The following is a 23,410-nucleotide window of genomic DNA, read 5'->3' as shown; positions in this document are numbered from 1 at the left end:
TCAAAAAACTATAAAAGTGGTAAATGTTAATCTACCTTCTTAAAACTGGCTCTAACTAGTTATTGCATCTTAGTTTCAACTCCCTGTAATGCTAATACTTGGATTATAATAACAGCTTGCTTTTGTAGTTTAGCTGCACTAAGCATGAATTCTGGGAGTATTGGTCAAATAATGGAATATAAGAGGGCATTTGTCCCAAGGTAGGCCATTTATATGACATTTGCTTCCAAGAGCTTATTTTTCTCATGAAGGGATGATTTAATCTTCTGTTCATTCCTTCCCCCACCTCCAGCTTTCCCATACCTGTTGATATTAAATTGAGGATCTTTCACTGACAAACCTGTAGCTTGTTGACCACAAGACTTTTTAAATACACGCAGAAAAGGGCCTGCTTATGCCATCGTTTCAATGTAGGTGCCACACAAATGAGCATTTAAATGTTAGTTCTGTAAAAGATTTGCAGCTTGTGTGTGACTCATGCTAAGTCAACAACAAAATTGCAGTAATTGTGGATAAGGATTACCTGTCTTGGTTAAGTACAGTATGGGATTCTGACACATTATACTAGGTTTTTCATATTTGTCTCCGTTACTTACAGCAGTGGTGCTAGTAGACTGCATGACTTTAGATAGCTTGATTGGCACTCAAATTAATATCTCCTTTCGCCTTCAGTGCTCTTTTTATTCCAGAGCAGATGTTGTTGGAAGTTTCTAGAAGCTCCACTTAGATCCTTGTCAGTCTATAAAAATCAGGTGCATCCTCAAATCATTCTCACCAGTACAGGGGCCACCTGTATAGCAGGAATGACTGAAACATGACCTTAGGAAAAGAGAGGGAAAAGAACTAGGATGTGGTGGTCACACACACACACAAAAAAGGCACAAGCCTTTTGTTAAGGTGTAAAACTGTAAGAAATAAAAAAAAATATTAGGAATAAAAATAACTCACTTAAGAAATAAGAGTAAGGGCAACAGAACCAAGAAACTTGTGAAATTTAGTAAGCAATCCTATCTTCTTATTGTCAGCTTTTATAGAGTATCTTAAGTTGGGGTGATTTACAAGTAATTGCATAGACGTACAGTGGGCTGAGTTCACTAGACTTTTTATCCAAATCTTTGCCAGTTTCTGCATATTCCTAATAGATGTAGTGCAGGTTTCTCTGGGTACATGTTTGTATTGAGAAATAGAGAGTTCCTATGATTTTTGCATTTTATATTGATCTACATCTTTACTGGGTTTTCCTGCAGTTAACATTTTACAGCTGAGAGCCTAAGCTTTTCTCATTAGCTTATACGGTTGATAACTGTGACTAATGTGCAGAGACACAGAAATGCTGCTTGACCTCACTCTAGCAAATGTCACAGTAGTGTAACCAGCTGTGAAATTGTGTTTGTGTCTATGAACATATTTCCGTTTCTGTACAAGAGAGGACTGAATTTGAGGGGGTCAGTCCTAGTGAAGGTTCATTTTGCTTGTTAAATGTCATTCTTACTAAAATTGCATAAAACTGTCTAAAAGTACACAGGTGATGATTTTCTAGTAACCTTCCTCATTTAAAATTTGGTGAGCACTTTTAACATGGAGAGTTCATGAAAACTTACCTGCTCTTGCTTTGGGTGTGTAATCCCCCATTATAATGGGGATTACTAGAGTAATCTGAGAGAATGCTCCAGAGTCTCTGAGGGGAGGGTCTGAGATTGTGGGCAATGAAAGGATCCAGCCCAAGAGGGTGGGTTCCTGGGATAAGCTGCAGAGGGAAATGTTTCTAGTTAGTGATTGACAGTAGAGGTGGAGTCTGAAGGTAAAAGATCCTGTTTGTGTGAGCACAGGGTCTTTGGTAGCCTTCACTCCCACCAGGACCCTAGGAGGAGAGGGGGTCAGGTCCTGCAAGAGACAAAGCCAGGCCCAGGGCAAATGAGCCCCCCCCCCCCCCCCCCACACACACACACACCATCCCCCATTTACTCTTATGGGCTGACAGAAAAGAAGGCTGCCAGCCACCAGCTAGATACAAACACTGATGCTCTATTAGGAAGGGGAAAATTTCATACAGCCATATACTGTATATTTTCCCTTACTGTTACAGAAGTCAAAGCTGGATTCCATACAAAATAGACCATAAGATAGACGTGCCAAGTTATCTAGTTCTCTCCCTGAGCAAGCATATTTCCTTTCTTTCCATCTTTCCTAGATTCAGCATCTTCTCTGTCTTCCATGTCAAATTTTGTCCAGCATCTTCCCTTTCTCCATCTCTCTTTCCAGCATCTTCCCCTTGTCTCCCTACTCCTTCTTCCCATGTTCAACATCTTGCCTCTTTCTCCCTATCCCCCTCCCCATCATCTTTCCTCTGTTTTTGTACTTTCCACCACAACTCTGGCATCTGCATTTTCCACCCCTCGATCTCGAATCACGTGTCCCTTCTACCCACTGCTTCTTCTGCCACTGCTGTTTTCTGTGATGTGCAGCAGCAGCAGCAGCAGCAATAAAGCAGAAAGAAGCCATGGGGCCTTCCATAATGCTGATGCTGCTGTATACTCTGTCGGTGCCTGTCCGTCCCATTCTGGTCACTTCCTGCTTTTGAGGGCGGGACCAGAACTAGCACCGGCAGTGTGTGTAGCAGTGCCAACATTATGGAAGGCACCAAAGCTTCTCTCTGCTTTATTGCTGCTGCTGCACATCTCAGAAAACATCAGTGGCAGAGGAAGCAGTGGGTAGAAGAGCTGACGTACGATTCTGAAAAAGGAACTGGGATGGCATACTAATGCCAAGCCCCCCTTGGAGGCTGGGCCCATGGAATTTTGCCCCTTCCCTCTTGGCAGCCCTGGAGGGGGTATCCTGGAAAGGCCAGATAATGTAAAGCTGAATTAAGGGGGAGTTATTGTCAACCAAAGGCAGTAACTGTTGGAGAGGAGTGCTCTAGGTGGGCAAGGGGAGCCCAGCTCATGAGCAGGAACAGGAAGAGCCTGTTCAAGGCCAGAGGGTGCAGCCCAGTGATGTGCAACTCTGGAAGAGAGGACAGACAGGAGGTCTGATCCTAGTGGAGTTTTCTGGTGACAACCAATGCTACCAGCACAGCCTTGGATTATAATGCCCAAAGGGAGGAGTTGTATATTTATACATCAGTGGTGTAGCCACGGGGGCCAGGACCCCCGTAGATTTGGCCCTGGACCCCCCTGCTGACGACCCTCTTGACCCCCGCCCCTCCCGCCGCCAACCTGCCGTTGCCGTTGCCTACCTTTGCTGGTAAGGGACCCCAACCCCTGCCAACCGAGGTCCTCTTCTTCCGGCGCAAGGCTTCGTTCAGTTTCTGAGTCTAAGGTCCTGCACGTACAACGCTATGAACATAAATGTTTATAATACTAGCATTTATACGCATAAGTGCACACCTACATACGTAAATGCAAACATGCTGCCTGAGGGACGTAATTATCAATGTGGGACACTGTTAAGACATGCTATTTTACTACTAACCCCCAGTAAAATAACAGGTCGTAACTGTAGCCCATGTTGATAACTTACCCCCTAGGTCTCTCTGCATAAAATGTGACCCTTGGTAAAATAGCACAGTGGTAAAATAACTATGGCTCCACATTTAAAGCATTAATACTGCGATTAATGTGTTAAATGTTAACATATAACAATTTTAATGCACGTTAACGACAGGTCTGGCTCCCTCATCCATTGCTCCCTGGCTTACCTCGGCTGCAGAGACTGGCTACTAGGTCCCAGTCTGGGTCGGCCCAGCTGCAGTGCTCCCAAGCGGAGTGGAGAAAGTAGAGCTACACCCGCAATCTGGAAGTAACCGTGGAGGTATGAGTCTGCAGCACTTTGGGTCCAGGGCAAGGATGGAGAAGCTGGGGCCCAGAAGAGGTGGACCGCAATTTCTGTCTCTCCTTATTCCAGCTCCTCTTGGCCCTCCGACTTTACCTCTTTCTCAGATTAGACCACCTCTTCATTAGATTTGATTGGCACCTTTCTAGAGCAGGAGCTTTGAATGTTCTTCCTGCAACTTCATAGGAAATCACATTTTGGCAACCTGCTACACATGGGTAACAATCATTCTACACATGGAAATTGCTTTGGAACTTGTCTTGAGATGATTTCCTGTGTTGTCATGGGGCAACATATAATATCTGATCTGATCTTATCTAACTAATATGGTTGCTTTTAATCCGCTTAATCCCTGTTAAGGTCCAAAGTAGCTCACAACAAGAAAGAGTTGCAGTAGTCAGTGACAGTCAATAAAATAAAAAATACATCAAAAATACTTCTCAAAAAGTTAAGCTTTCAATAGTTTTTTGAAAGATAAATAGGATGTATGAGATTATACATATATATATATATATATATCATTTGAAATATTATTAAAGATTTTTGAAAAGTTTACAAAACTTATTAAACACAACATAAATGAAAAGAACCCCCATACAAGAGTGGGATGATAAGGCTAAAGACCAGCATCTGCATTCAACCACCTAAGCACAATTATTGCTGTACAGATCTAATTATCACAAGGTCAGAAGTCTCTGTGATGTTATAATGTCTAAAAGAATAACTCATGAAGAAAAGGAGATGTCCCAATTAAGAAGAGTCCAACTCATACCAAGTAATGAAGGGCTTCCATTGCTTTCGAAGGCTACCAAATGTTCATAGTGTATAGAAGTCAACTTGCTAAGGTAGTAAGCTTGCCAAAGCCTCAGCTTAATATGGAGCATAGTGGGAAGGGTTGCAGTCGACCAGTGTCTCCCTACTTCCCTATGCATAACTGCAATACAAACTATTGACACTTTAAAGTGATATGGCTATTTCCTGGTATGACCACCATAAACAAACTGGGGTAAGTTCTTTCAGCAAATGGGAAATTTGAACAAACAGTACAATCCTTGCTCCCATCCAAAACAAGAATAAGAAATGAATTACTAACAATCTTTCATATACTTAATACAATTTTTTGAAGTTGTGCTCATATGTTTCCAGAGGACAGTCACAGACTCATTGGTCTTACACTATGTCCAGGCATATAATCATAGCACTACTCTTCAGTAAATTAATGCCCATCAGTGCCAATTAACAATTCGTGTGAAAAATAATTTTAAATTCGTATTTAAATTGTTAAGTGAAAACAGTATATTGGTGGTCATGAGGATCGCCTGATCACTTGCCTGCCTGGTGCAAAGGTTGCAGACCTCACACGTCACCTAAATAGGATTTTATATAGTGCTGGGGGGAGCCATCTGTCTTGGAGCATGTAGGTACCAATGACATAAGAAAATGTGGGAGGGAGGTTCTGGAAGCCAAATTTACAGAGAGGTGGTAAGCCCAATGCAGGTTTACCGCTCATTCTTCTGGGACTACCGCCGGCCCAATGCGTCCACCAGCGGTAGTCCTACCCTGAGCGCGTGCCATTTTCAGGGAAAAAAGAAACCCCCCGGAAATGGCTAGCATGGCAGTAACCCGATGGTAACCGGGCATCACCGAGCACTGTCCGGTTACCAGTGGGTTAACGTGGGAGTCCTTATCGCCACCTCAGTGGGTAGCGGTAAGGGTTCCCCACCGCATGGCCACGTGATAAAAGTTCTGTTACCGCATGGCCATGTGTTTCTGGGGGCTTTTACCTGCTGTGCTAAAAAGGGCCCTGGCGCTCAGGAAAAACGGTTCCCGCCGCTAGTTCAGGGCCTTTTTCCCTGCAGCTTGGTAAAAGGATCCCTCAGGCTCCTAGGTAGAAAGCTGAAATCCAGATCCTCCAGGGTAGCATTTTCAGAAAAGCTCCCCGTTCCACATGCAGGACCCTAGAAGCAAGCAGATCTCGATGGTGAATGGATGAGGGATTTAGATTTGTTAGGAACTGGGCAACATTCTGAGGTAGGGGGAGCCTTTTCCGAAAGGATGGAACAAGGCTGCTGGCATCACATTTAATAAGGAGATAGAGCAGCTTTTAAACTAGAAACTGGGGGGAAGGCCAACAGTCACTGAAAAGTGCATGGTTTAGAACAAGTTATCTTTAAAAGATATTACCAAAACAGGGAAGGTAGGACATCCCAATAGCATGGTTGCAATTAAAACCATAATAGACCAGCCTGCTTATAATCGAACGAGAATAACGCCCAAGTTCCGACCTAAATCGGGAGATGGGCGTTCTTCTCACAAAAACAAATAAAGCGGCATAATCGAAAGCCGAACTTTGGACGCTTTCAACTGCACTCCGTCGCGGATGCGGACAAAGTTGACGGGGGAGTGTCGGAGGCGTGGTGAAGGCGGAACTGGGGCGTGGTTATCACCCGAACAGAGATGGGCGCCCTTCGCCGATAATGGATGCGTTTGTAGCTAGAATTTAGGGCACTTTTCCTGGACCCTGTTTTTTGACGAATAAGGCCCCAAAAAGTGCCCTAAATGACCAGATGACCCCCAGAGGGAGTCGGGGATGACCTCCCCTGACTCCCCCAGTGGTCACTAACCCCCTCCCACCACAACAAATGATGTTTCACAACTTTTTACTTTCACCCTCAAATGTCATACCCTCCTCCCAAGCAGCAGTATGCAGGTCCCTGGAACAGTTGTTAGGGGGTGCAGTGGACGTCAGGCAGGTGGACCCAGGCCCATCCCCCCCCTACCTGTTACAATTGTGCTGCTTAATGCTACTAGTCGTCCAACCCCCCCCCAAACCCCCTGTACCCACATGTAGGTGCCCCCCTTCACCGCTTAGGGCTATAGTACTGGTGTAGACTTGTGGGCAGTGGGTTTTGAGGGGGATTTGGGGGGCTCAACACCCAAGGGAAGGGTGCTATGCACCTGGGAGCTCTTTTACCTTTTTTTTTGTTTTTGTAAAAGTGCCCCCTAGGGTGCCCGGTTGGTGTCCTGGCATGTGAGGGGGACCAGTGCACTATGAATCCTGGCCCCTCCCACGAACAAATGCCTTGCATTTATTCGTTTTTGAGCTGGGCGATTTCATTTTCCATTATCGGTGAAAAGCAAAAACGCCCAGCTCACACCTTGGCGAATAAAGCATGGGCGTCTATTTTTTTTAAAAAATACGGTTCACTCCGCCCCTTCACGGACCCGTTCTCGGAGATTAACGCCCATGGAGATAGGCGTTTCTGGTCGATTATGCCCCTCAATGTGTCTTAAAAAAAAAAAAAAAAAGAGCAGACAGATTTTCTAGATTCAAATTAACACAGTCAATGTTTGAAATGTTTATATGCAAATGCCAGAAGCCTAAAAATAAGATGGGAGAGTTAGAATATATTGCACCAAATGAAAAATTAGATATAAAATAGGCATCTCTGAGACCTGGTAGAAGGACGATAACCAATGGGACACTGTCATACCAGGGTACAAATTATATCGAAGTGATAGGGTGGATCAAATTGGTGGAGAGGGTAGTATTATATAAAGAGGGCCTTGAATCATATAGACTAAATGTTCTTCAGGACACGAAACATATTTTAGAATCTCTGTAGATTCCATGTGTAAAGGAGAAAAGGATAATACTACCCTCCACCTGGCCAGGATGAGCAGACAGATGTTGAAATGTTTTCAGAAAACAGGGAGGCTAACAAACTGGGCAATGCAATAATATTGGGTGCTTTCAATTACCCCAATATTGACTGGGTAAATGTCACATCAGTGCATGCTAGGGAGATAAAATTCCTTGATGAGGCAAAAACATAGAACAATAACTTTTTTAGGTATATTTGAAGCAAGAAGCCGGCAAAAGAATTAGTTTATTTGTTTATTTTATTTGTTACATTTGTATCCCACATTTTCCCACCTATTTGTAGGCTCAATGTGGCTTACATAGTACCGGAGAGGCATTTGCAGACTCCGGTGTAAACAAATACAAAGTGATATTGTGGTAAGATAAAGTTCATGTGGCACAGCCACATTAGGGAATCGTACAATGGAAGAGTTTTGTTATGTTCATTACATACTTTAGTTTTGTTGTGTTGCAGAGACCAGGCATTTATGTTGGATTGGTAGGGTATGCCTTTTTAAACAGGTTAGTTTTTAGTTTTTTTCTGGAAGTTTAGGTGGCCGTACGTAGTTTTCAAGGCTTTTGGTAATGCGTTCCACAGTTGTGTGCTTATGTAGGAGAAACTGGATGCGTAAGTTGATTTGTATTTGAGTCCTTTGCAACTTGGGTAGTGCAGATTTAGGTGCATTCGTGTTGATTCGGATGTGTTTCTAGTTGGTAGGTTGATTAGGTCTGTCATGTATCCCAGTTGGACTGCTAGATGACTGAGCGATAAAAAGAGCAATCAGGGAAGACAAGGCCATAGCAAAAATATTAAATGAATTCTTTGCTTCAGTCTTCACTGAGGAAGATGTGAGAAAGATACTGGTGCTAGAAAAGGTATTCAATGCTGATGAGTCAGAGAAACTGAAACAAATCTCTGTAAACATGGAAGATGTAATGGAGCAATTTGACAAATTGAAGAGTAGCAAATCACCTGGACTAGATGATTTATATCCCAGAGTACTGATATAATTGAAAAATGAACTTGCTGAGTTATTGTTAGTAATATGCAATTTATCTTTAAAATTAAACATGGTTCTGGAAGATTAGAGGGTGGCCAATGTAATGCCGATTTTTAAAAAATGATTCCAGAGGTGATATGGGAAATTATAGACCGGTGAGCCTAATGCCAGTGCCAGGCAAAATGGTAGAGACTATTATAAAGAACAAAATTACAGAGCATATACATAAGTATAGATTAATGTAGACAAAGCCAACATGGATTTAGTCAAGGGAAATATTGTCTCACTAATCTACCACATTTCTTTGAAGAGGTGAATAAGCTTGTAGATAAAGGTGAGCTGGATTTTCAAAAGGCATTTAACAGAGTACCTCATGAAAAACTCCCAAGGAAATTAGAAAGCCATGGAATAGGAGGTAATGACCTATTGTGGATTAAAATCTGGTTAAAAGATAGAAAACAGAGAGTAGGGTTAAATGGTCAGTATTTTCAATAGAGCAGGGTAGATAGTGGGGTTCCGCAGAGGTCTGTGCTGGGACTGCTGCGTTTTAACATATTTATAAATGATCTAGACATGGAAATAACTAGTGAGATAATTAAATTTGCTGATGACACAAAGTTATTCAAAGTTGTTAAATTGCAATAGGATTGTGACAAATTACAAGAGGACCTTACGAGACTGGGAGACTGGGCATCCAAATGGCAGATGACTTTTAATGTGAGCAAGTGCAAAGTGATGCATGAGGAACCCAAACCATAGTTACGTGATGCAAGGTTCCGCATTAGGATTCACTGCCCAGGAAAAGGTGTCATAGATGATATGTTGAAACCTTCTGCTGAATGTGCAGTGGCGGCTAAGAAAGCAATAGAATGTTAGGAATTATTAGGAAAGGAATGGAAAACAAAACCGAGAATATTATAATGCCTTTATATAGTTCCATGGTATGACTTCACCTTGAATACTTTGGAATAACTTCCCTATGAGGAAAGGCTAAAGCGGCAAGGGCTCTTCAGCTTGGAGAAGAGACGGCTGAGGGGAAATATGATAGAGGTTTATAAAATACCAAGTGGAGTGGAATAGGTAGATGTGAATCGCGTGTTTACTCTTTCTAGAAATACTAGGACTAGGGGTCATGCAAAGAAGCTACTAAGTAGTAAATTTAAAATGAATCAGAGAAAATACGTTTTCACTCATTGAGTAATTAAACTCTGGAATTCGTTGACAGAGAATGTGCTAAAAACAGCTTAGCAGGGTTTTTAAAAAAATTGGATAATTTCCTAAAAGAAAAGTCCATGAACTATTATTAAGATGGACTTGGGAAAATCCACAGCATATTTTAGGATAAGCAGCACAAAATCTGCTTTACTGTTCTGGGATATTGCAGGTACTTCTGACCCGGATTGGCTACTGTTGGAAACAGGATACTGGGCTTGATGGACCTTCGGTCAGTCCCAGTATGGCAGTGCTTATGTTCTTATGTCTATGGGAGGGGCGTGTGGGTCAGGTTTTAGCAGAGAATTGGTGTTGAGTGCTAATCTATAAAAGGTGCATGCCTCTAATAGAATAGTGCTTAGTGCTCTTCTTATCTGGTCCCCATTTTTGTGCACCATTCATCGAATTTTCCATTTTTTGAAGTGTCACTGAATATTAGCAGTTAGTCTGGCCAGCTTGATTTGTCTGGTTAAATCATTTTGAATGCCAGGCATTATTGCATTTTGAAAATAAAAGGGACAACAGCACCATTAACAAAGCCTATTTGTCCATGTGTCTTGCTAAGTCAAGACCAAATAACTCGCTGTCACATTATTTCTGAATGACGATCAATCATTCTTGTCCTGTGCAGGTGCAGCTCTGCTTCTGTGCATGCATCACAGCATGGGGGAGCAGGGCTCTCCAACAGAATTTTGTCATTAATAAGTAATGCCCCTTCTGTTCTAAAATTTCATTCTGTTAGCCTTTTGTTTATTGCCTGCCAAGAAAGAAAGAAATTGCCTATTTTTCTAGAAGACTTTTTCATACAAAAATCCCCTCTCCCCAAAATAGAACTGTTATGCTCTTTCCTCCCTCCCTACCTACCTGCATGTTTTATTTTTATTTAGGAGTTGAACCAACCTTAACTGGTATCACCAGTACTAGAGAGAAATCTGCATTTACTCTGATAACTGACTCCATTTAGTTGCACTCCATATTAGAGAAATATGTTTTACAAGTGTATTTTAGCCCAGTGTAATAGTGTTCAAACTGAATGGAGGGAAGAGGAGTAGGGAAACATATATGAAGGGAGATATGCCACTTCAGAGATAATGGAATTATTTTATAAACTGTAATATTTAGGTTAAGCAGAGGCCAAAGAAATAATTGGCTTTCTTGAGGACTAAGTTATATTGATGGTTCAGTGTTTACAGATAATGTAATAAAACTCAGCATTCATAAATCACAGATTCATTACTGTTTTAGTTGTTATTTTTATTTAAATGCACCAGAAGAAGCAGGGGTTTCTTTTCCTCTTCTATTTTGTGCCTCACAAGCAAAAGAAATTAATTAGTAATTAGCATAAGTCACTGCTGGTAGCAGATATCAAAACTAGCTGGAATCTAATAATCCCTGCAGACAAGCAGCTGTCAGAATTCTTGAACATGTCTGTGAATATATTTATTTATTTTTCAAAATCATTTTTATGGACAACAGAAGGCAGAGCTACACTGAAATAGAAGCTTATACAGGCCAAGAAAACAGTACTAGCATAACCAAAGCTAACAAATCATGGCAACAAACTAACATGCCGACAGGTGACAGAAAGTTTTCAAATACCCCTCCATCCCACCTCCTACTGCAGCAGAACACTGATCAATTAGACAGTCAGGATACGAATATGTGCTACAGAAGCTATTGTCCCAAAGTGGTGCCCAAGTCTAGAAAATCCTCTCCTTTTTGAAGCAGCTAGTCCGAGATCCCTTTGTGCTCTAGGGTGCAAAGTTGAATCATGGCTGCTTTTCAGTGCGGAATAGTGGGGGCCTCCAATGAGAGCCAAAAATGTAAAATTATCTTTTTTGCTATCAGTACTGCTTGATGCAGGGATCCTCCGGAATCAAAACACATCAAACAGTTGACAACAAGAAGGAGACCAGCGAAGTTTCCAGAATTGAGATATGTGTAGTAAGCTGGGTTCAAAGGCTTTGTATGGCTGGACAAGATCAAAATATCTGTCCAAGGTAAGCCCCACACTGTGCACATTTAGGGCATTTATCATACTGTATATGCGCATACTAGTACAGAATGCACAATGTGGGGATATATGCAAGCACAATGTAAAGTTCTATTGTAATTCCCAAAGAATAGCAGTGCCAGTTGTGTGATAAACATTTATACGACAGACTTTGAGCTGGTGCCGTTGCACCACCACAGGTAAATCCCCTGACCAGTTCACAGCTAAACTGGCATAGTCATATTCTGGGAGATTTTCCCTGGAGATAACCATGATAATACTTCATGGGGATCAAAAGTTGCGCATCCAAGCCATACAAACCGAGGAGTTCAGGTGTGTGACTGGCAAGGAATGAACTTAATGCTGGAGTTGAAGGTAAGCAAAGTGGTCTTTAATGCCAAAACCATGTTTGAAGTCAAGGTCATCAAAAGATCGAAGACGATCATCCTCATTGAGCACCAACCATCCACCGCAGAAAAAACAGTGACGTATCACCTAAAGAAAAGGTAGCATTCTCTGCCAGAGGCAGCAGGGGGGACATTTCAGTTGTGAAATTTACAAAGCCATCTCCAGGCTCTCTGGAGCGGTCCAAATATGGGGGTATAGCCCCAATAAACCTGAGCCTCACCCACTGGAACGTGCAGCCAGTATGCAAAATGATGTGGTCACAACAGCTCTATCTCTATGGTTGTGCAGGTAAAATAGTGATTCCTCTGTACCAGTCCATGAGGTGCTGCATACAGCATGCCACTGAAAAAAAAAATCATATTCAGAAGGTCAAGGCCACCCTGTGGACAGGGAAGCATTAATTTCCTTGTGGGAATGCATGTATGTCTCCCTTGCCATAAATATGAAGTTAAAGTTTTCAATAAAAATTGTTTATTTTTGTATGTTAAAAATAACAGTAAAATTTGAAAAGCATAGGTTCATTAGGGAAGGATAATCATATTGTAAAGAGCTATCCGCCCCATTAGGGAAATGGAAAGGGAGCACCATCCCTGCAAAGCAGGAGTTGTGTATGACTTCAAGGGGCCTATGTTATGAGCATATAACTGAAAAATCAGGAGAGGTGTGCACCCCCAGATATTTCAAGGAGCCCATGGCCCATTGAAGAGGAAAATCCCCTAACCAACCTCTCGTGGCAGAGTGAATTGGCAACACCATGGATTTCTGGAGGTTTAGTGAAACCCCAAGAAAGAACTAAACTAATCAATGATACTTATCAAATGTGTTAGTGCCCTCTGAATTTGGGTGAGCGTAAGCATGAGATCATCCACAAATTCCAGTATTTTGACCGTAAGATCCAGGAAAGACATTCCCATCTCCTCAGGAAGAAAGGAGGTGCCCCTATGAACAGTAAAAGAATCAGTACAGATGCCGTTCACAAGCAGGGCTGCCTTGTGCTCAGTGTGCAAGGTCTTTACGGTTCTAAGAAACCAACCTCCCAGACCAACATACTGGAGGACCTGAAACTAGTAGTCCTATCTCACTTGGTCAAATGCCTTTTCCGCAACCAGGCTAACCAGCAGCCATGGCTCCTGAGTGGCTCCGGAGATTTAAGACTGAGTCATGACCCAGGACAAAATTACTTGGTGATCACCAACCAGTGACGGAAGGTGGATAGCCAACCAATCAACCAGGATGTAGCCAAAATCTTTATATCAGCATTTAACAAGGAGATGGGTCTAAAGGACTCTGGACTCTGTTCTATCATGGGGCTTCAACGGCTTTGGAATTAAGGAAATCAAAGCTTTGTTGGTGTACAATGGAAAGGCACCTTTTGATGTTGCCTCATCATATTACACATATAAGGGAGCACAAAAGTGACAAGATAAAAGTTTATAATAATCTGAAGAAAACCCATCTAGGCCAGGCGCCATGCTGGAACATAAAGATTTAATAGCTTTCTTTATTTCCAGTGCCCAAAGTAGTTGTGCTTCTGGTGCTATACTAGGAAGACTTGAGTCCTCCAGATAATCAGACAGCAAGGGACCCAGAATACATAGCTGAAAAATCATAGAAAACACTAGCTACTACCTAGGGGTTATGAACCCAGGACCCATCTACTGTCAACATTGTAGAGAGAAATTTCCAGAGGGACCACACTTATGCTACTTCAACCAAGACTTCCCAGCCTTGTTTCCATATTTATAGAATTGAAATTTATGAAAGAAAAGACACTTTTTAGTTTGTTCATGAATTAACAAGTTCAATGCTGAAAGGGCAGCCATCATGGCCTCCTGAGTTGTAGCAGTATGTGACCATAAAAATTCCTACAAAGACGCCCTGTACTCCTTTTCCAAATGGATTATGCCCTGTGACAGATGCTTATTGCAGGCACTCACAAAGGCAATTATATTGAGCTTCCCAAAAAAATTAGTGGGGACTCATGATGTTGCACATTAGCCTCTGAAAAGGCTTCCTATTTCTGTATCAAATAATCATGAAAATCTTTATCTTGTGTCAAGTAAAAGGGAACTCTCCAAGTATTGAAGCCCAAACCCCACTGTCCCAAGTCATGTTCCACACAAATAATGGTGTGATGAAAGACCTTCATAGGTTCAATGTCTGCCCCATGGACTCGGGGGAAAAAATAGGACAGCAAAGTATAATCTATTCAAGACCATGTGTGATGAACCTGGGAGAGGTGTGTATAGTCATGTGCAGTTGGATTAAGCACCTGTCAAAGGTCCACTAGGTCTAAGGTCTTATTACATAAAAATGGCAACCACCTACCACCCCCCCAAAGCCAGGCAGCCCTGTGGAGAGGATCTATCTAGTGTAGGGTTGAGCACATGATTCAAATCCACCACCAAAAAATATCCAAGAAGCAAATTGGGAGATGGGCGTCCTTCTCCCAGGGTTGCCCAAATCGTCATAATCGAAAGCCGATTTTGGGCACCCTCATCTGCTTTCTGTCGCGGGGACGACCAAAGTTCACGGGGGCATTTCGGAAGCATAGCGAAGGCGGGACTGGGGCGTGCTTAACACATGGGCGTCCTCAGCCGATAATGGAAAAAAGAAGGGTGTCCCTGACGAACACTTGGCCGACTTTACTTGGTCCTTTTTTTTTTTACGACCAAGCCACAAAAATGTGCTCTAAATGACCAGATGACTACCGGAGGGAATCAGGGATGACCTCCCCTTACTCCCCCAGTGGTCACTAACCCCCTCCCACCCAAAACAAAATGTTTTTAAATATTTTTTCCAGCCTCAGATATCATACCCAGCTCCATGACAGCAGTATGCAGGTCCCTGGAGCAGTTTTAGAGGGTACTTCAGTGCACTTCAGGCAGGTGGACCCAGGCCCATCCCCCCTACCTGTTACACTTGTGGAGGAAACAGCGAACCCTCTGAAATCCACTGTACCCACATCTAGGTGCCCTACTTCATCTCTAAGGGCTATGGTAGTGGTGTACAGTTGTGGGGAGTGGGTTTTGGGGGGCTCAGCACACAAGGTAAGGGAGCTATGCACCTGGGAACTTTTTCTGAAGTCCACTGCAGTACCCCCTAGGGTGCCCGGTTGGTGTCCTGGCATGTCAGGGGGACCAGTGCACTACGAATGCTGGCACCTCCCACGACGAAAGGGCTTGGATTTGGTCGTTTCTGAGATGGGCGTCCTCGATTTCCATTATTGCTGAAAATCGGGGACGACCATCTCTAGGGACAACCATCTCTAAGGTCAACGTAAATGTGGATATTTGGGCGTCCCCGACCGTATTATCGAAACAAAAGATGGCCGCCCATCTTATCTCGATAATACGGGTTTCCCTGCCCCTTCGCGGGGACGTCCTGTGAGGACGCCCTCAGGAAAACCTGGGCGCCCCGTTCGATTATGCCCCTCCACGTAACTTTGTAAGTCTAAGTGTTTTGAAATATGCTTCTCTATGTGATCCTGTCATAAATCACATTCAGAAACGTATTTTTTTAATTTTAATTTTATTTATTTTTGTTTTGTTTTTGCTGCTGGCAAAAGTAAATTGCACTGTATTTCTCAACTTAAAAGCAGATGGCAGTTTTAGCTATTAATTCAAGAGGCAGTATGACTACAAATCTCAAAACACATTGGAATGAGGATTATATAAAAACAGCACTGGTTAGGAAACATCCCACAGTAATTGTTTAGTCATAGATACTAAAGAAATTCAACATTACTAATTTTGGAACTTTTGCTGTCAAAATGCAATTAATTATAGCCTTTATGTTGCCGGAAAAACAACTGTTCAATGTTCTGGCAAACCATGGTGAAGGATATGTTTAGGGCATATGTTTTAATTGCTGATTTTGTTAAGGAAGAAACACATTTTACATCTTAATTAGTAAGCAGTTTAATTTCTTTATATCTAGTAAAATGCTGTGGAATAACCTTATGGTGTGGTAAATAATTATGTATAGATTTTGAAAGATTATACAACAGCTTGTCTGTATTAGAATAATTTTACAACTGTCACAAGATCCTGGTTAGGTCACAGTCTGCCTTGGTGCAAAGTATCCACAGACCTCATATCTAGTGTGGATCAGTGCTGAAGGAGCTATGGGAAGGTGGGCTCCTTTTCTCATTTCTGGTGGACATGTCCATACTGGGTAAAGTCACAAGAAGGTATTCAGAGACTGCTGGGTAAAATTGTTAAGCTTTTCCTGCTGAGCCTGGTGTCAGAGGACAGAGTAGAAATGCAATCAGGGTGGCTCAATCATTAGTCAAGATTAGGTGGTTGCCTGGGGCAGCGGCTTCTAGGCGGCAGCAAAGAGCAGCTGCAGCCAAAGCAAAACAAAAGGTCCTGATAGCTGTACACAAACTGAAAAAACCATCAGCACATACTTTAACCTACATTTTTACAGGATGTTTGTGTGATGATCATGAGTGTTGAGTTTAATTATCAAAATCTTGGGGGCCTGCAAGTTGAGGACCTAAAAGTGGTTGTAAGGCTGAATGCTCATCTAGGGTGCCCCCACCCTTGCACCAGCTCTGAATGCACCTATTAAAACATTACATAGTGGTGGCCAGAGGCAAATTGTACCTTGTATGGAAAAACAGTGAAGCGCCCAGGATATTGTAGTGGTTGAATAGATAGGATAATGTACACCTGATGGAAAATTCACTGCCCTGAGAAATGAATGATTTGGAAATTTAGGATACTAAATGAGGTATGAGTAACCTTGTAGCATCAGGGGCCAGGCCTTTGAGTTTAGGGGGGATATAATATGAGTGAGAGGGAGAGGGGAATGGGATGGGCAAATTATTGGGATGGAAGGTTGTTAGGGTCACATGATCACCATGGTAGGGAGCAGCAGCTAGAATGCTGAGCTCCTGGAACTCCTCTATTAAACAGCAAATTATCAGCTTATTTCACCTTGTCTGTGACTGGGTCATCCTGAATTAGTGCCAGATCCTGTACAGCATCAGCAAGCAGGTTGTGGCTATTTTTCTACCGAAGGAATGGCCTCAAAAGAGCTCCGGAAAGAGTGGGACAAGTTGCAAACGGGAGATACTAAGATGGCCAACCAGCGCAGCCACCTGAGTTCTCTCCATGAGTTTGACATGGAGGACTGAGATCACTGTGGAGGTGAAAGCAGCAGTGGAAACTGCGCTGGATGCCAAGCTCTAGCATCTGTTTGACCATGCAGAGGGAAGGGCACAAGCACCTAGACAGCGTGGCTTTGGTTTCAGAGGAATTACTTACCCAAATGACCAAAGTTGAAATTGGTCCCTATATGATACCAGATCATGCTATAGTGTGGATGCGCTGGGTCCCTCCTGGAGCACGGGAGTATCATTGGTCGTTTCCTCTGGCACTTTATAGAGATCACAAATTCAGGGAGCGCTTGCTGCAATGCAGCACATGCCACCGATCCTAAATTATATTGGAAGGCCGCTAAATCTGTTCTTCATCACAAAATAATCAGCTATGCCCACTATAATAAGCAACTGAGAGATAGAGAACTGATTCAGTTGGAACACCACAAAGGAGCTTCACTGTCATTATGGGGCTTCTCACTTGCTGGAACACAAGCCACAATTGTTAGAAGTTCGTCATCCTTAATGAGCTCATATATCAGAGATCAGCAAAGTCCATGGCCTATAAATTTCAATTATATGGGTACGGGAATAAGGGGTTGGAAATTACTAGCTTGTTTGATTTCAGCTAGGCAAGGACCAAAATAAATACTGACCATGAGGGATGCAGCGGGAAATAATCAATACAGATGATCACTTTTGTACATTACTTCAAAATTATTATGCAAAATTGTATGCTTCGCTTGAGTATGAAGGCTTACAGGGTAGTATGTATTTACAAAGCTTAAACATTCCACACATTACCCAACAATGACAAAGATTATTTAAATTCTTGGATACTGCCTGAAGAGGTGGAATGGGCTATTAAGCAAAGCCCTTTGGTAAGGCCCCTGGCCCTGACAGTTTTAAGTTGGCGTTTTGTAAATTAATGGGAGACGAAATTATAGCCCCAGTCACTGAAATGTTCAACAGTATAATGATCACCGGCTCCCTTCCGCTCTATGGGTAGAGAACCGAGATCCCCTGAATCTTATAGACCCATTTTGCTGTTGAACTTTGAAGTGAAACTCCAGGCCAAAGTATTGGCCTACTGATAGGCACAAATTTTCCTTCGGTTATTCATGATTCACAAGTGGGCTTTGTCAGGGAGTGGACTATAGCAAAAAAATGTGTGGAGAATTTTAACCTCCGTGGAATATGGGGATAGAGTAGGACAGGCCTCCATCCTTTTTAGTTTCGTTGCAGAAAAAGCATTTGATAGGGTGAATTGGGATATTTTGTTTGCCACTCTGAAATCGTATGGCTTCAGTGATTCTTTTGTGACATTGCTCCGGGCTTTATACACATCACCTCTAGCCAGTATATTAATTAATGGTATTAAATCTTGACCTCTCACCCCTGCTGTTTATGCTAACCTTAGATCCAATCCTTAGGGATATTCTTAGTAATCCAGATATCCAAGGTATGCAGGTGGGGAATCAATGTTTTAAAGTAAGTGCTTTTGAAGATGACATTTTAGTGCATCTTACTAACCTTCAGAAATCCCTAGCATCTTTATTGGAAACCATAATGGAATATGGAGATTATGCAGGGTTTCAGCATAATGAAATCAGAGGCTTACCATCATCAGAGGCAGTACCATGGGAGGAGCCATTTCCTTTGTAGTGGGCATGTGGTTCCTTTAAATATTTGAGAGTTTAATTGTCCACCTCACCTTCTGAATTATATACCCTCAATGTGGCTAAGCTGTTGGATGAACAAGCAAAATGCTTGGATAGCTGGAGGGATTTACCCATCACTCTGATGGGCAGGATAAGCCTTATTCGTATGATGATTTGCCAAAATGGCTGTATGTCTTGCAGACTCTGCCACTCAGACTGTTACAAAAGGATATTTGATATTTGCATAGGCTGTTATCCAAGTTTTCTTAGGCTCATCATAAACCAAAATTAAAATGTAATTTTTTGCTGCGTAATTGGGAACAAGGAGACCTGGGTATCCCTAATATTCAAATTTATAATCAAGCTTGTTTGCTGAGACGCCTTAGGGATTGGCTATTTGGAAGTGAAAGATATACACCCTTGTCTTTGGAAACAGAATACAGTGCAATCCGCTTAAGTGCAAGGGTCTGGGACCCAAGAAATAATGCAGTTAACCAGAGTGTGCACTTAACCTTTGTGACCCAAAGAAGCTTGACATCTGATAAACATATGTACAGTACTGTTTATTATTATTTGTACAGTATACAGTCTCTGTTAACTAACGTTAGGCTTACTTGAAGTAATCGGTTATAGTCCTCTGTATACTATTGGGTCTGTGAGTTCCATAGACTACGTCTGCCATACGGTAAAGACTGTCATAGCACTGGCATCCAGTGGCTTCCAGATAGGCCCACACGATGTTGAGACTCTCCAGCGCTCTTGCAAAAGTGACAGGAGGAGGTTGTTGAATTTCATCAGCATGTTCCTCGCTGCTCATTTCATCATCTGTTTCATCGTGTAGGTGCATATCTTGACATCAGTGCTGTCGTCAGCTGTTTGTAGATCGTAATCAACAGCTACATAGCAATGAAACTCCTCTTCAGTAACACCAGCTGGGATATCAATAACCTGTTCATCTGACGCGTTTGCAACAGCTGCATCTGTCTTGTCCCTCTCCACATCCTTAACAAAGCTTGCCTGCTTGTAGCAGTTCACAATGGTTGCCTGTGTAACATGATTCCAGGCTTCTTTCTGCATATGTAGGGAATCCAACAGTGATAGATTACGAGCCAGTTCAACAGCACGTTTATCCTTGCCAGTCTGGTCATCCATAACGCTCATCAGACGACGTAGCACAAGAGCCCGATAATGTTGTTTGAAATTGGCCATTATGCCCTGATCCAGAGGTTGGATCAGAGAGGTAGTGTTTGGTGGCAGGAAAACCACCTTGACGTTAGACAGCCTGACATCATCCCTGTGTGCAGCACAATTATCACAAAGCAGCAAAATCTGATGCTTTTGTGCCCGCATTCTAGTGTCTAACTTCTTTAGCCACTGCTTCCAAATTTCCCCAGTCATCCATGAATTTGCGTTAGCCTCATATGACACAGGAAGTCGCTTAACTTTCTTGAAGCAACGGGGCTGTTTCCTCTTTCTAGTCACGAGGGGTTCCAACTTCTCACTCCCATCCATATTGCAACAAAGGAGGATTGTCAGTCGGTCCTTCGACGTTTTACCTCCAGTAGTTTCGGCATGTTTGAATGCAAGTGTTCCATCAGGAATTGCTTGCCAGTAGAGACCGTTTTCATCAGCATTGAAAATGTTACGAGGTGCAAACTTGTTCAAGATGATAGGAAGAACTGAAACAACCCAATTTTCAGCACCAAAGTCATCAGCGTCTTGTTTCTCACCATGCTGTTTCTTGAATTTTATGTTGTTCCTCTCCTTCCATCTTTCCAACCATCCAACAGTGGCTTTGAATTCAGTTACTCCAAGACTTTTAGATAGCTGGTTAGCTTTCTCCATAAGCAGTAGACCACTGTCAGGAAACTGTCTGCTTCTGACTCGAGAAAACCACCAAAGAAGAGCATCTTCTACCTCCTCAGCTTTTCCCGCCCTTTTACGTTTCCTGTGTGGATTTGTATTGTTCTGCCAGTCTTCCAGAAGCTGATCTTTCTGCTTCAAGACACGTGAAATTTGACTGGGATTGACACCATATTCTTTAGCAATAGATGCTTGACTTTGTTTGTTTTCTAATTTTTTAAGAACTTCTATTCGTTCAGCCAGTGTTAAATTCTTACAGTTCCGATGCGACGATGACGACGACTCCAGTGTACACTCTAACAACATTCTTTCGCTTATTCTGCCTGTGGCAATTAAAGGGGTGGTAAATTTGAAATCTTGTTGGTTGTCACGCACCAATTGGCTTCCATATTCCGTGCTCGCGCTTATGCGCAGTCTTTCCTGCAGAGGAGCAGTCTTAAACCATGCATATAAGCGAATCTTGCACTTATCAGTGGTGCGATAAACCGAATTTTGTCCCCATAGAAATTGATGGCGCCAAAAATGGGACCGAAGTAGGGCATGCAGTTAAACAGAGCATGTGCTTATCCGACATGCACTTAAATGGAGTTCACTGTATTATGTTTCACATGTTTATTTTTTTTCTTTATTACAGGCCTAGAGATCCCTTCTCCCTCAAACTATAACATAGTTTTAGTTTTTTTTTTACCCTTTATGGGATGTTTGGAGCATTTTAGTGGCCAAACTGGGTGACAGTCCTTTGGTTATTGATTTACTGTCATTAAGAGGGAATGTAGCCTTTTCCCCAGGTATGGACAATCCTACTTTTAGAGCCTGGGAGGCAGGCAGGGTTGATGGTACTAGCTCACATTATTACTGGGGAGGACAGATTCATTACATTTGAGGAATTGCAAGGCTGTATAGAGGGAAGATGGGGAAATAGATTTGCTTTTTCCCAGCTGAACCAATATGTCTGTTCCATGAATTGGGGAAAAATAGTCTTTCGCTTGAGAGACAAACTGCATGCTTTTTTTGATGAGGTCTCATAATATTTATGTCAATGTCTGGCCTACACCTCACACTTTTTAAGTTAGAGATAGCAAAAAGATATGAAGGGAGTTAAACAAAGTAGGGAAGCTAATGTAGGACATAGTTTAGGAGATTGGGAATTGTTGAATAGTATTAAAGGCATCCCTGGACTCTTCACCAATGCAGGCATCCATGAATGCTACTTTAGAGTTTTGCATATAGTTCGGGGGGGGGGGGGTTCAGACTCTTCAATATGCATCAAATGCCTTGGGGTGGAGAATACTTGTATCATTTATTCTGGGCATGTCTTAAGATTCAGCTATTTTGGAGATCTGTCAAACAATATTTTGCTTCTGATTTTGGTTGTGGGACTCAGGGATTACTGGACCAACTTTTCCTGGACAAGTCAAAGGCATGTAGATGGAAGACTAAAGGGGGTACTCTCTTAATACACAAGCTGTGCATAATCGGTCACCGGAAAATGTATCTTGCAATCATGGCTATTTCAGAGCCTCCTAACTTCTTGTCTTGGAGAAATCAAAATTCATCAATATATGGTATGGAAGGCTGAAGAAGCTCAGGTTCAGAAAAACATAAAGTGTTTCCACAGGTTTGGGATGTATACTTGCAAATGTTGTCAACTAGGGGGTGCAGCCTAATATTGAACAAATTCTAATTCTAGAGGTTCCTGCTACATCATATAGTTTGTTTCAAGGGATGAAGACTCATATTGCATCAATAAGGGGGTGGGGGAGGGAGAGGGGGACGTTTGGGTATGAGGTGTTGCTATAATACTGATTTTCTTGAGAGTGTCAGGGGCTATAAGAGTACAAGCCTCTGGGGCCCTTCCATTGATGAGGATAGCAGCATATAGTTATTGATGGGAGGGGTAGGGGGAGAATGGTTGCCTTACACATTCTTACAGTTGATTGTCATTGTTCAGTGTTGTGGATATATTTGTTATAAATTTAATAAAAATTGTTTAAACGTAAGTTGGACAAGTCTGACAGGTTTCTTACTATCTATGATGTTATGTTATTGACCACGTTGTCAAAAGTGCTCCTTCATGCTACAGTAACAATGTAAATGAAAAAAGTCATGTTAGAGTGGGCTCTGTAGCTTTGGTCACTATCCTTTGATAAAGGTATTAGAGAACTAAAATCGTTAAGTAAAAAACATCAAAGGAATACAAGGGATTCTATTTTTTATTGTATTTTTAGCTCATATCTTTTCACTGATAGCTCGAGGTGTGTTGCATAAGGTATGTATTTATAGTATGTATTTTTTTGTCCCTAGAGGTCTTGCAATCTAATGGGCCTATTGACTAAAGTTTTTTTCCTTTCTAGGAGGTAATTGTATAAAGCTTGTTTCTGGGGTAAAAGCTGTTTTACGTGCAAAAAAGGGCTTTTATGAATGAACACACATAAAATTAAGTGTATGAAAAGAGTATAACTACCTTCAATTTGATCTACATGGGGGAATAGTTTGGCAGAGTGGAGGTGAAGTTGCGATGCACACGTGTGTATTAGAAAAGATGCAAGTACATGCATAAGGTGCACACACATGTTTACACCATCTTCAAGTATAAATTTGCATGTAGGGTTCTTGCACTGTTGGGTCTGGGTCTGATTCTGAGAACTTGCTTTATAAAGAGATGCCCTGTTATAAAATTACTGCCTCTGG

Source organism: Microcaecilia unicolor, chromosome 2, assembly GCF_901765095.1.
Source record: "Microcaecilia unicolor chromosome 2, aMicUni1.1, whole genome shotgun sequence".
NCBI classification, from domain to species: domain Eukaryota; kingdom Metazoa; phylum Chordata; class Amphibia; order Gymnophiona; family Siphonopidae; genus Microcaecilia; species Microcaecilia unicolor.
This window is presented reverse-complemented; position numbering follows the sequence as displayed.